This window comes from Aegilops tauschii, chromosome 3 (genome assembly GCF_002575655.3).
Source record: "Aegilops tauschii subsp. strangulata cultivar AL8/78 chromosome 3, Aet v6.0, whole genome shotgun sequence".
Classification (NCBI taxonomy): Eukaryota; Viridiplantae; Streptophyta; class Magnoliopsida; order Poales; family Poaceae; genus Aegilops; species Aegilops tauschii.
In genome coordinates this window covers 289,523,359-289,537,678 of record NC_053037.3, presented here as the reverse complement: position 1 = coordinate 289,537,678, position 14,320 = coordinate 289,523,359, and the positions used below count along the sequence as shown (strand labels likewise).

The 14,320-nt window shown below is 45.0% G+C and overlaps 1 non-coding gene across 1 annotated transcript; it reads right to left on the bottom strand.

Moving 5' to 3' along the window:
• Nucleotides 1-11,511: 11,511 nt before the first annotated feature.
• On the bottom strand, nucleotides 11,512-11,584 carry TRNAT-UGU (transfer RNA threonine (anticodon UGU)). The gene has a single exon. It is a non-coding gene; the product is annotated as a tRNA-Thr (tRNA).
• Nucleotides 11,585-14,320: the final 2,736 nt, after the last annotated feature.

Genomic DNA, 14,320 nt, shown 5'->3' with positions numbered 1-14,320 from the left:
GCTGGATCAAGGCGTGGGAGACGTCATCGCTCCGTACGTGTGTTGAACACGGAGGTGCCGTCCGTTCGGCGCTTGGATCATCGGTGATTTGGATCACGGCGAGTACGACTCCATCAACCCCGTTCTCTTGAACGCTTCCGCTCGCGATCTACAAGGGTATGTAGATGCACTCCTCCCCTCTCGTTGCTAGTAAACTCCATAGATTGATCTTGGTGATGCGTAGAAAATTTTAATTTCTGCTACGATCTCCAACAGTGGCATCATGAGCTAGGTCTATGCGAAGTTTCTATGCCCGAGTAGAACACAAGTTGTTGTGGGCGTTGATTTTGTCAATTTACTTGCCGTTACTAGTCTTATCTTGGTTCGGCGGCATCGTGGGATGAAGCGGCCCGGACCGACCTTACACGTATGCTTACGTGAGACAGGTTCCATCGACTGACATGCACTAGGTGCATAAGGTGGCTAGCGGGTGTCTGTCTCTTCCACTTTAGTCGGATCGGATTCGATGAAAAGGGTCCTTATGAAGGGTAAATAGAAATTGGCATATCACGTTGTGGTTTTGGCATAGGTAAGAATCGTTCTTGCTAGAAACCTATAGCAGCCACGTAAAAGTTTGCAACAACAATTAGAGGATGTCTAACTTGTTTTGCAGCAAGTGTCATGTGATGTGATATGGCCAGAAGGATGTGACTAATGATATATGTGATGTATGAGATTGATCATGTTCTTGTAATAGGAATCACGACTTGCATGTCGATGAGTATGACAACCGGCAGGAGCCATAGGAGTTGTCTTAATTTATTTATGACCTGCGTGTCAACTAGAACGTCATGTAATTACTTTACTTTATTGCTAACCGTTAGCCATAGTAGTAGAAGTAATAGTTGGCGAGACAACTTCATGAAGACACGATGATGGAGATCATGGTGTCATGCCGGTGACGATGATGAACATGGCGCCCCGAAGATGGAGATCAAAAGGAGCAAAATGATATTGGCCATATCATGTCACTATTTGACTGCATGTGATGTTTATCATGTTTTACATCTTATTTGCTTAGAACGACGGTAGCATAAATAAGATGATCCCTCGCTAAAATTTCAAGAAAGTGTTCCCCTAACTGTGCACCGTTGCGAAGGTTCGTTGTTCCGAAGCACCACGTGATGATCGGGTGTGATAGGTTCTAACGTTCGCATACAACGGGTGTAAGCCAGATTTACACACGCAATACACTTAGGTTGACTTGACGAGCCTAGCATGTACAGACAAGGCCTCGGAACACAAGAGACCGAAAGGTCGAACATGAGTCGTATAGCAGATACGATCAACATGAAGATGTTCACCGATGATGACTAGTCCGTCTCACGTGATGATCGGACACGGCCTAGTTGACTCGGATCATGTATCACTTAGATGACTAGAGGGATGTCTGACTGAGTGGGAGTTCATTAATAATTTGATTAGATGAACTTCATTATCATGAACTTAGTCTAAAAACCTTTACAATATGTCTTGTAGATCAAATGGCCCACGCTAATGTTGCCCTCAACTTCAACGCGTTCCTAGAGAAAACCAAGCTGAAAGACGATGGTAGCAACTACACGGACTGGGTCCGTAACCTGAGGATTATCCTCATAGCTGCCAAGAAAGCATATGTCCTTGAAGCACCGCTAGGTGATGCACCTGTTTTCCCATCAACTCAAGACGTTCTGAACGCCTGGCAGTCACGTAGTGATGATTACTCCCTGGTTCAGTGCGGCATGCTTTACAGCTTAGAACCGGGGCTCCAAAAGCGTTTTGAGCAGCACGGAGCATATGAGATGTTCCAAGAGCTGAAAATGGTTTTCCAAGCTCATGCCCGGGTCGAGAGATATGAAGTCTCCGACAAGTTCTACAGTTGTAAGATGGAGGAGAATAGTTCCGTCAGCGAACACATACTCAAAATGTCTGGGTTGCACAACCGCTTGTCTCAGCTGGGAGTTAATCTCCCAGATGACGCGGTCGTTGACAGAATCCTTCAGTCGCTCCCACCTAGCTACAAGAGCTTTGTGATGAACTTCAATATGCAGGGGATGGAAAAGACCATTCCTGAGGTATATTCAATGCTGAAATCAGCGGAGGTGGAGATCAAAAAGGAACATCAAGTGTTGATGGTGAATAAAACCACTAAGTTCAAGAAAGGCAAGGGTAAGAAGAACTTCAAGAAAGACGGCAAGGGAGTTGTCGCGCCCGGTAAGCAAGCTGCCGGGAAGAAGACAAAGAATGGACCCAAGCCTGAGGCTGAGTGCTTTTATTGCAAGGGAAACGGTCACTGGAAGCGGAACTGCCCCAAGTACTTCGCGGATAAGAAGGCCGGCAATACCAAAGGTATATGTGATATACATGTTATAGATGTGTGCCTAACCAGCGCTCATAGTAGCTCCTGGGTATTTGATACCGGTGCGGTTGCTCATATTTGTAACTCAAAGCAGGAGCTGCGGAATAAGCGGAGACTGGCGAAGGACGAGGTGACGATGCGCGTCGAGAATGGTTCCAAGGTCGATGTGATCGCCGTCGGCATGCTACCTCTACATTTACCTACGGGACTAGTTTTAAACCTCAATAATTGTTATTTAGTGCCAGCTTTGAGCAAGACCATTGTATCTGGATCTCGTTTAATGCGAGATGGCTACTCATTTAAATCCGAGAATAATGGTTGTTCTATTTATATGAGAGATATGTTTTATGGTCATGCCCCGCTGGTCAATGGTTTATTCTAAATTAATCTTGAACGTGATGTTACACATATTCATAGTGTGAATGCCAAGAAATGTAAGGTTGATAATGATAGTCCCACATACTTGTGGCACTGCCGCCTTGGTCACATTGGTGTCAAACGCATGAAGAAACTCCATGCAGATGGACTTTTGGAGTCTCTTGATTATGAATCATTTGACACGTGCGAACCATGCCTCATGGGCAAAATGACCAAGACTCCGTTCTCCGGAACAGTGGAGCGACCAACCAACTTATTGGAAATCATACATACTGATGTGTGCGGTCCAATGAGCGTTGAGGCTCGCGGTGGCTATCGTTATGTTCTCACCCTCACTGATGACTTGAGTAGATATGGGTATGTCTACTTAATGAAACACAAGTCTGAGACCTTTGAAAAGTTCATGGAATTTCAGAGTGAGGTTGAGAATCAACGTGACAGGAAAATAAAGTTCTTACGATCAGATCGTGGAGGGGAATATTTGAGTCACGAATTTGGCACACACTTAAGGAAATGTGGAATTGTTTCACAACTCACGCCGCCTGGAACACCTCAGCGTAATGGTGTGTCCGAACGTCGTAATCGCACTCTATTGGATATGGTGCGATCTATGATGTCTCTTACCGATTTACCGCTATCATTCTGGGGTTATGCTTTAGAGACTGCCGCATTCACTTTAGATAGGGCTCCGTCGAAATCCGTTGAGACGACACCGTATGAATTATGGTTTGGAAAGAAACCCAAGCTGTCGTTTCTTAAAGTTTGGGGATGCGATGCTTATGTCAAGAAACTTCAACCTGAAAAGCTCGAACCCAAGTCGGAAAAATGCGTCTTCATAGGATACCCTAAGGAAACCATTGGGTATACCTTCTACCTCAGATCCGAAGGCAAGATCTTTGTTGCCAAGAACGGGTCCTTTCTGGAGAAAGAGTTTCTCTCGAAAGAAGTAAGTGGGAGGAAAGTGGAACTTGATGAGATGACCCCTCTCGAACCAGAAAGTAGCGCAGCACAAGAAAATGTTTCTGTGGTGCCTGCACCGAATAGAGAGGAAGTTAATGATGACGATCATGATCAAGTTACCACTGGACTTCGTAGGTCCACAAGGACACGTTCCGCACCAGAGTGGTACGGCAACCCTGTCCTGGAAATCATGTTGTTGGACAACGGTGAACCTTCGAACTATGAAGAAGCAATGGCGGGTCCAGATTCCAACAAATGGCTTGAAGCCATGCAATCCGAGATAGGATCCATGTATGAAAACAAAGTGTGGACTTTGACAGACTTGCCCGATGATCGGCGAGCGATAGAAAATAAATGGATCTTTAAGAAGAAGACGGACGCGGATGGAAATGTTACCATCTATAAAGCTCGACTTGTCACTAAGGGTTATCGACAAGTTCAAGGAGTTGACTACGATGAGACCTTCTCACCCGTAGCGAAGCTGAAGTCCGTCCGAATCATGTTAGCAATTGCCGCATTCTACGATTATGAAATATGGCAAATGGACGTCAAAACGGCATTCCTTAACGGCTTCCTTAAGGAAGAATTGTATATGATGCAGCCGGAAGGTTTTGTCGATCCTAAGAATGCTGACAAAGTATGCAAGCTCCAGCGCTCAATCTATGGGCTGGTGCAGGCATCTCGGAGTTGGAACATTCGCTTTGGTGAGATGATCAAAGCGTTTGGGTTTACACGGACTTATGGAGAAGCCTGTGTTTACAAGAAAGTGAGTGGGAGCTCTGTAGCATTTCTCATATTATATGTGGATGACATACTATTGATGGGAAATGATATAGAATTCTTGGAAAGTATAAAGGCCTACTTGAATAAGTGTTTTTCAATGAAGGACCTTGGAGAAGCTGCTTACATATTAGGCATCAAGATCTATAGAGATAGATCGAGACGCCTCATAGGTCTTTCACAAAGCACATACCTTGACAAGATATTGAAGAAGTTCAATATGGATCAGTCCAAGAAGGGGTTCTTGCCTGTATTGCAAGGTGTGAGATTGAGCACGGCTCAATGCCCGACCACGGCAGAAGATAGAGAAAAGATGAGTGTCGTCCCCTATGCCTCGGCCATAGGGTCTATTATGTATGCCATGCTGTGTACCAGACCTGATGTAAACCTTGCCGTAAGTTTGGTAGGAAGGTACCAAAGTAATCCCGGCATGGAACACTGGACAGCGGTCAAGAACATCCTGAAGTACCTGAAAAGGACTAAGGATATGTTTCTCATTTATGGAGGTGACGAAGAGCTCATCGTAAAGGGTTACGTCGATGCCAGCTTCGACACAGATCTGGATGACTCTTAGTCACAAACTGGATACGTGTATATTTTGAATGGTGGGGCAGTCAGCTGGTGCAGTTGCAAGCAAAGCGTCGTGGCAGGGTCTACATGTGAAGCGGAGTACATGGCAGCCTCGGAGGCAGCACACGAAGCAATCTGGATGAAGGAGTTCATTGCCGACCTAGGAGTTATTCCCAATGCATCGGGGCCGATGACTCTCTTCTGTGACAACACTGGAGCTATTGCCCTTGCCAAGGAGCCCAGGTTTCACAAGAAGACCAGGCACATCAAGCGTCGCTTCAACTCCATTCGTGAAAATGTTCAAAATGGAGACATAGATATTTGTAAAGTGCATACGGATTTGAATGTCGCAGATCCGTTGACTAAACCTCTTCCACGAGCGAAACATGATCAACACCAGAACTCTATGGGTGTACGATTCATCACAATGTAACTAGATTATTGACTCTAGTGCAAGTGGGAGACTGTTGGAAATATGCCCTAGAGGCAATAATAAAATGGTTATTATTATATTTCCTTGTTCATGATAATTGTCTATTGTTCATGCTTTAATTGTGTTATCCGGAAATCGTAATACATATGTGAATACATAGACCATAACATGTCCCTAGTGAGCCTCTAGTTGACTAGCTCGTTGATCGATGGTTACGGTTTCCTGACCATGCACATTGGATGTCATTGATAATGGGATCACATCATTAGGAGAATGATGTGATGGACAAGACCCAATCCTAAGCATAGCACTAGATCTTGTAGTTCGTTTGCTAAAGCTTTTCTAATGTCAAGTATCATTTCCTTAGACCATGAGATCGTGCAACTCCCGGATACCGTAGGAATGCTTTGGGTGTACCAAATGTCACAACGTAACTGGGTGGCTATAAAGGTGCACTACAGGTATCTCCGAAAGTGTCTGTTGGGTTGGCTCGGATCGAGACTGGGATTTGTCACTCCGTATGACGGAGAGGTATCTCTGGGCCCACTCGGTATTGCATGATCATAATGAGCTCAATGTGACTAAGTAGTTAGTCACGGGATCATGCATTACGGAACAAGTAAAGTGACTTGCCGGTAACGAGATTGAACGAGGTATTGGGATACCGATGATCGAATCTCGGGCAAGTAACGTACCGATTGACAAAGGGAATTGTATACGGGATTGCTTGAATCCTCGACATCGTGGTTCATCCGATGAGATCATCATGGAACATGTGGGAGCCAACATGGGTATCCAGATCCCGTTGTTGGTTATTGGCTAGAGAGGTGTCTCGGTCATGTCTGCATGATTCCCGAACCCGTAGGGTCTACACACTTAAGGTTCGATGACGCTAGGGTTATAAGGAAGGTTTGTATGTGATTACCGAATGTTGTTCGGAGTCCCGGATGAGATCCCGGACGTCACGAGGAGTTCCGGAATGGTCTGGAGCTAAAGATTTATATATGGGAAGTCACCATACGGTCACCGGAAATATTCGAGGGTATACCGGTATTGTACCAGGACCACCGGAGGGGTTCCGGGGGTCCACCGAGAGGGTCCACCTGCCCCGGAGGGCCTTATGGGCTGTAGGTGGAAGGGAACCAGCCCTTAGTGGGCTGGGCGCCAACCCCCCTAGGGCCCATGCGCCTAGGGTTTGGGGGAAACCCTAAAGGGGGGCGCCCCCCGTGCTTGGGGGGCAAGCCACCTCCCCCTTGGCCGCCGCCCCCCTCTAGATCCCATTTAGAGGGGCCGGCCCCCTTCCCCCTTCTCCTATAAATAGAGGGGTGAGGGGAGGGCTGCAGCACCACATCCAAGGCGCAGCCCCTCCCCTCCCCAACACCTCTCCTCCTCCGCGTGTGCTTGGCGAAGCCCTGCCGGAGAACTGTCACTCCACCACCACCACGCCGTCGTGCCGCTGTTGGAGCCTTCTTCCTCAACCTTTCCCAAAAGCCCACCCAGACTTGGTTTGAGAAGTAGCTTGTTGAATTTGTCCTCAGCAGAAGCGAATCAAGGCGTGGGAGACGTCACTGCTCCGTACGTGTGTTGAACGCGGAGGTGCCGTCAGTTCGGCGCTTGGATCATCGGTGATTTGGATCACGGCGAGTACGACTCCATCAACCCCGTTCTCTTGAACGCTTCCGCTCGCGATCTACAAGGGTATGTAGATGCACTCCTCCCCTCTCATTGCTAGTAAACTCCATAGATTGATCTTGGTGATGCGTAGAAAATTTTAATTTCTGCTACGATCTCCAACAGAAACCACCTCGAAGCTATTCTTTCTGATCGATCTATCCAAGATTCGTACCAAAATAACACCAAATAATTTCAGATTCATAATACGCAATCCAACACAAAGAACCTCAAAGAGTGCCCCAAGATTTCTATCGGAGAAACAAAGACAAGAACATGCATCAACCCCTATCCGTAGATTACCCCAATGTCACCTCGGGAATCCGCGAGTTGAGTGCCAAAACATATATCAAGTGAATCAATACAATACCCCATTGTCACCATGAGTATTCATATGCAAGACATATATCAAGTGCTCTCAAATCCATAAAAGTATTCAATCTGATAAAACGAAATCTCAAAGTGAAAACTCAATTCACAACAAGATGGAGAAGGGAAAACACCATATGATCTGATTATATTAACAAAGCCCGCGATACATCAAGATCATGACATCTCAAGAACACGAGAGAAGAAGAGAGAGAGAGAGAGATTAAACACATAGCTATTGGTACAAACCCTCAGCCCCGAGGGTGGACTACTCCCTCCTCATCGTGGTGGCCGCCGGGATGATGAAGATGGCCACCGATGATGATTCCCCCCTCCGGCTGGGTGCCAGAACGGGGTCTAGATTGGTTTTCGGTGGCTACAAAGCCTTGCGGCGGCGGAACTTCTAATCTAGGTTAACCCCAAGGGTTTTCGGAATATTTGAGAATTTATAGGGTAAAGAGGGGGTGCGGGAGGCCACTGAGGTGGGCACAACCCACCTGGGTGCACCTGGTCTTGATTCTTGATGGCTGTGGTGGTCCTGCGAGATGGTTAGACAACCTGCGCCGAACGAATCTCCTGAGGTTATCGCCTGAGAAGGCCAAGCACCAACGACCCCAGGAGGTGACGTGAGCGGGGCCGGCCCGCCAGACAAAGCTCAGCCATTGGATTTATCGACGCTGCAGGGACGGGCCCGAGCACAGACGCCATGCCTAGCCTTCTTATGCGAAGGGCCCTGAAGAAAGACGATCGGCGCGCGGCTCCCATGGTGGGTGGCAATCAAGTAGGCGATAACCATAGATAGATTATGCATGGAAGGCGAGCTAGCTTAGGTAAATGCAAGAATGATACATGCCACTGGGCTGGACCCGAGCGGCTTGGGGATGATGCAGCCCGAGGGGCGCCCCCAACAGAGTAAGCTAAAGATGTAAAGGGATACATGCCACAGGGACGGACCCACGCGGCATGGGAATGATGCAGCCCGAGGGGCGCTCCCAGCTAAATAAACTTGGAAAATGTCACCTGGTTCTGTTGTTGAAGGAATGTTGAGGCAGCTGAAGACGCGTGGTGAAGGGGTCGCTCCTCACGAGCCACCGGGACCCTGAGCCTTGGGAGGCTCTGGGGGTCCATGCGGTTCCTTGAAGACCGTCTCGATCTTCGCCACGACTGCGTGGTGCCTGACCTCCTGAGCCGCAAGGATGCTCCGCGAGGTTGCGCTGGAAGGCGGACGCCACGCTCGGCATGCGAAAAGGCACGCGAACATAGTTGTGAGGTGGGCCCTCGCAGCACCCCACGCGCGAAGGCCAGACTGATACGTCTCCAATGTATCTATAATTTTTTATTGTTCCATGCTATATTATATTCTGCTTTGGACATTATTGGGCTTCATCATACACTTTTATGTTATTTTTGGGACTAACCTATTAATCGGAGGCCCAGCCCAGAATTGCTGTTTTTTTGCCTATTTCAGAGTTTCGCAGAAAAAGAATATCAAACGGAGTCCAAACGGAATGAAACCTTCGGGAACGTCATTTTCGGAACGAACGTGATCCAGAGGACTTGGACCCTACGTCAAGACATCAACCAGGAGGGCACGAGGTAGGGGGCGCGCCTACCCCCCCCCCCCCAGGGCGGGCCCTCCACCCTCGTGGGCCCCCTGTTGCTCCACCGACGTACTCCTTCCTCCTATATATACCTACATACCCCCAAACTACCAGATACGGAGCCAAAAACCTAATTCCACCGCCGCAACCTTCTGTACCCGTGAGATCCCATCTTGGGGCCTGTTTCGGAGCTCCGCCGGAGGGGGCATCGATCACGGAGGGCTTCTACATCAACACCATAGCCTCTCCGACGATGTGTGAGTAGTTTACCTCAGACCTTCGGGTCCATAGTTATTAGCTAGATGGCTTCTTCTCTCTTTTTGGATCTCAATACAATGTTCTCCCCCTCTCTTGTGGAGATCTATTCGATGTAATCTTCTTTTGCGGTGTGTTTGTTGAGACCGATGAATTGTGGGTTTATGATCGAGTTTATCTATGAACAATATTTGAATCTTCTCTGAATTCTTTTATGTATGATTGGTTATCTTTGCAAGTCTCTTCGAATTATCAGTTTGGTTTGGCCTACTAGATTGATCTTTCTTGTAATGGGAGAAGTGCTTAGCTTTGGGTTCAATCTTGCGGTGTCCTTTCCCAGTGACAGTAGGGGCAACAAGGCACGTATTGTATTTTTTCCATCGAGGATAACAAGATGGGGTTTATATCATATTGCATGAGTTTATCCCTCTACATCATGTCTTCTTACTTAAAGCGTTACTCTGTTCTTATGAACTTAATACTCTAGATGCATGCTGGGTAGCGGTCGATGTGTGGAGTAATAGTAGTAGATGCAGGCAGGAGTCGGTCTACTTGTCTCGGACGTGATGCCTATATACATGATCATACCTAGATATTCTCATAACTATGCTCAATTCTGTCAATTGCTCAACAGTAATTTGTTCACTCACCGTAATATTTATACTCATGAGAGAAGCCACTAGTGAAACCTATGCCCCCCGAGTCTATTTTCCATCATATTAATCTTCCGACAACAAGCTATTTCTGGCGCCATTTTTATTTTACTTTCTTTACTTTGCATCTTTATCATAAAAAATTCAAAAAATATTATCTTATCATATATATATCAGATCTCACTCTCGTAAGTGACCGCGTAGGGATTGACAACCCCTTATCGTGTTGGTTGCGAGGATTTATTTGTTTGTGTAGGTGCGAGGGACTCGTGCGTGGCCTCCTACTGGATTGATACCTTGGTTCTCAAAAACTGAGGGAAATACTTACGCTACTTTGTTGCATCACCCTTTCCTCTTCATGGGAAAACCAACGCAGTGCTCAAGAGGTAGCAAGAAGGATTTCTGGCGCCGTTGCCAGGGAGTCTATGCAAAAGTCAACATACCAAGTACCCATCACAAACCCTTATCTCCCGCATTACATTATTTGCCATTTGCCTCTCGTTTTCCTCTCCCCCACTTCACCCTTGCCATTTTATTTCGCCCTCTCTTTTTCGTTCGCCTCTTTTTCGCTTGCTTCTTGTTTGCTCGTATGTTGGATTGCTTGCTTGTCACGATGGCTCAAGATAATACCAAATTGTGTGACTTTACCAATACCAACAACAATGATTTCCTTAGCACTTCGATTGCTCCTCTTACCTATACTGAATCTTGTGAAATCAATGCTGCTTTGTTGAATCTTGTCATGAAAGATCAATTCGCTAGCCTTCCTAGTGAATATGCCGCTACCCATCTAAATAGCTTCCTTGATTTGTGTGATATGAAAAAGAAGAAAGATGTGGACAATGATATTGTTAAATTGAAGCTATTTCCTTTTTCGCTTAGAGATCGTGCTAAAGCTTGGTTTTCGTCTTTGCCTAAAAATAGTATTGATTCTTGGAATAAGTGCAAAGATGCTTTTATCTCTAAGTATTTTCCTCCCGCTAAGGTTATCTCTCTTAGAAACGATATTATGAATTTTAAGCAACTTGATCATGAACATGTTGCACAAGCTTGGGAGAGGATGAAATTAATGATACGTAATTGCCCTATGCATGGTTTGAACTTGTGGATGATTATACAATTTTTTTATGCCGGATTGAATTTTGCTTCAAGAAATCTTTTAGATTCGGCCGCGGAAGGCACTTTTATGGAAATCACTTTAGGAGAAGCTCCTAAACTCCTAGATAATATTATGGTTAATTATTCTCAATGGCACACTGAAAGATCTACTAATAAAAAAGTGCATGCGATAGAAGAAATTAATGGTTTGAGTGGAAAGATGGATGAACTTATGAAATTATTTGCTACTAAGAGTGTTTGTATCTAGCAAAATTGTAAGGTAAAAAACATAAAAGATCCTGGATTCTCCATTTAATTTGGAAAAAAAGAGATTCTTGTTCGTAGAACATCGATAGAGAAAAAAAAAGCCGACTATCGGATTTGAACCGATGACCCTCGCATTACAAATGCGATGCTCTAACCTCTGAGCTAAGTGGGCTTACATAACGCGACTAGTCACTTCTGGCGAAGTAGCGAGTTCATGAGCAAGTGAATGAACGAGCAGCGAGTGAAGTGCAACAGTCGTAAGTAAGGCTCGCCATGTTCCTAAAAGGAGTGACCATCTTTTCTTCCCTTCTGATCCTAATGATATGCCTTTGTCTACTTTGATTGAGAATAATAATGAATCTATGGATGTGAATTTTGTTGGTAGGAATAATTTTGGTAACAACGCATATAGAGGAAACTTTAATCCTAGGCCTTATCCTAGTAATTCCTCTAATAATTATGGTAACTCCTACAACAATTCTTATGGAAACTTTAATAAGATGCCTTCTGAATGTGAGACTAGTGTTAAGGAATTTATGAATTCGCAAAAGAATTTCAATGCTTTGCTTGAAGAAAAATTGCTTAAAGTTGATGAATTGGCTAGGAACGTTGATAGAATTTCCCTTGATGTTGATTCTTTAAAACTTAGATATATTCCACCTAAGCATTATATCAATGAGTCTCTCAAAGCCATGAGAATTTCCATTGATGAGTGCAAAGAAAGAACCGCTAGGATCCTTGTGCTACCTCTTGAGCACTGCATTGGTTTTCCCTTGAAGATGAAAGGGTGATGCAGCAAAGTTGCGTAAGTATTTCCCTCAGTTTTTGAGAACCAAGGTATCAATCCAGTAGGAGGCTACGCACGAGTCCCTCGCACCTACACAAACAAATAAATCCTCGCAACCAACGCGATAAGGGGTTGTCAATCCCTACACGGTCACTTACGAGAGTGAGATCTGATAGATATGATAAGATAATATTTTTGGTATTTTTGTGATAAAGATGCAAAGTAAAGTAAAAGGCAACGGAAATAACTAAGTGTTGGAAGATTAATATGATGGAAAATAGACCCGGGGGGGCATAGGTTTCACTAGTGGCTTCTCTCAAGAGCATAAGTATTTTACGGTGGGTGAACAAATTACTGTTGAGCAATTGACAGAACTGAGCATAGTTATGAGAATATCTAGGTATGATCATGTATATAGGCATCACGTCCGAGACAAGTAGAACGACTCCTGCTTGCATCTACTACTACTACTCCACACATCGACCGCTATCCAGCATGCATCTAGAGTATTAAGTTCATAAGAACAGAGTAATGCTTTAAGCAAGATGACATGATGTAGAGGGATAAATTCATGCAATATGATAAAAAAAAACCATCTTGTTATCCTCGATGGCAACAATACAATATGTGCCTTGCTGCCCCTACTGTCACTGGGAAAGGACACCGCAAGATTGAACCCAAAGTTAAGCACTTCTCCCATTGCAAGAAAGATCAATCTAGTAGGCCAAACCAAACTGATAATTCGAAGAGACTTGCAAAGATAACCAGTCATACATAAAAGAATTCAGAAGATTCAAATATTGTTCATAGATAAACTTGATCATAAACCCACAATTCATCGGTCTCAACAAACACACTGCAAAAGAAGATTACATCGAATAGATCTCCACAAGAGAGGGGGAGAACATTGTATTGAGATCCAAAAAGAGAGAGGAAGCCATCTAGCTAATAACTATGGACCCCGAAGGTCTGAGGTAAACTACTCACACTTCATCGGAGAGGCTATGGTGTTGATGTAGAAGCCCTCCGTGATCGATGCCCCCTCCGGCGGAGCTCCGGAACAGGCCCCAAGATGGGATCTCGTGGGTACAGAAGGTTGCGGCGGTGGAATTAGGTATTTGGCTCCGTATCTGATCGTTTGGGGGTACGTAGGTATATATAGGAGGAAGGAGTACGTCGGTGGAGCAACGTGGGGTCCATGAGGGTGGAGGGCCCGCCTGGGGGGTAGGCGCACCCCCTACCTCGTGGCTTCCTATTTGATTTGTTGACGTAGGGTCCAAGTCCTCTGGATCATGTTCGTTCCGAAAATCACGTTCCCGAAGGTTTCATTCCGTTTGGACTCCGTTTGATATTATTTTTCTGCAAAACTCTGAAATAGGCAAAAAACAGCAATTCTGGCTGGGCCTCCGGTTAATAGGTTAGTCCCAAAAATAATATAAAAGTGAATAACAAAGCCCAATAATGTCCAAAATAGACGATAATATAGCATGGAGCAATCAAAAATTATAGATACGTTGGAGACGTATCAAGCATCCCCAAGCTTAATTCCTGCTCGTCCTCGAGTAGGTAAATGATAAAAACAGAATTTTTGATGTGGAATGCTACTTGGCATAATTTCAATGTAATTCTTCTTAATTGTGGTATGAATATTCAGATCCGAAAGATTCAAGATAAAAGTTCAATATTGACATAAAAATAATATCAAGCATACTAACTAAGCAATTATGTCCTCTCAAAATAACATGGCCAAAGAAAGTTCATCCCTACAAAATCATATAGTTTAGTCATGCTCCATTTTCGTCACACAAGAATGCTCTCATCATGCACAACCCCGATGACAAGCCAAGCAATTGTTTCATACTTTAGTAATCTGAAACTTTTTCAACCTTCACGCAATACATGAGCGTGAGCCATGGATATAGCACTATGGGTGGAATAGAATATGATGATGGGGGTTATGTGGAGAAGACAAAAAAGGAGAAAGTCTCACATCAACGAGGCTAATCAATGAGCTATGGAGATGCCCATCGATTGATGTTAATGCAAGGAGTAGGGATTGCCATGCAACGGATGCACTAGAGCTACAAATATATGAAAGTTCAACAAAAGAAACTAAGTGGG